This window comes from Tupaia chinensis, unplaced genomic scaffold (genome assembly GCF_000334495.1).
Source record: "Tupaia chinensis unplaced genomic scaffold, TupChi_1.0 Scaffold143822_1, whole genome shotgun sequence".
Classification (NCBI taxonomy): Eukaryota; Metazoa; Chordata; class Mammalia; order Scandentia; family Tupaiidae; genus Tupaia; species Tupaia belangeri.
This window is the reverse complement of record NW_006203672.1, coordinates 584-953: the sequence shown is the minus strand read 5'-3', so window position 1 is coordinate 953 and position 370 is coordinate 584. Positions and strand designations below refer to the sequence as shown.

General features: G+C 37.6%; 1 protein-coding gene across 1 annotated transcript in view; it reads left to right on the top strand.

The window, feature by feature from the left end:
- The window catches only part of LOC102487530 (nucleophosmin-like), a gene marked incomplete at its 3' end in the record, with an annotated part of 1,837 nt that overhangs the window by 906 nt on the left and 561 nt on the right, over positions 1-370 (top strand). The gene's annotated exons all lie outside the window — the stretch shown is intronic.

Sequence of the window (370 nt, the reverse complement as noted above, 5' to 3'; positions counted from 1 at the left end):
TATGGAATGTTATGATAGGACACAGTAGTAGTAGTGGTCAGACATAGAAATGGTGGGGAGACAAAAACATACACGTGAAATAAACTCAGTACTTTAATAAAGTAAAAAAAAAAAAAACATAGCAAACATCATCCTCAATGGAGGAAAGTTGAAAGCTTTTCCACTAAAACCTGGTAAAAGACAAGGATGCTCATTTTCTCCACTCCTTTTGAATATATACTGGAAGTCCTTGCCAACACAATCAGAAAAGAAGAAAAAACAATAGCCATTAAATGGGAAAAGAAAAGGTGAAAGTGTATTTGCAGATGTCCAGATTGTATACATAGGAAGCTGGGGTGACTCTGGGCCAGCCTCATCTTTCTCGCCCGGA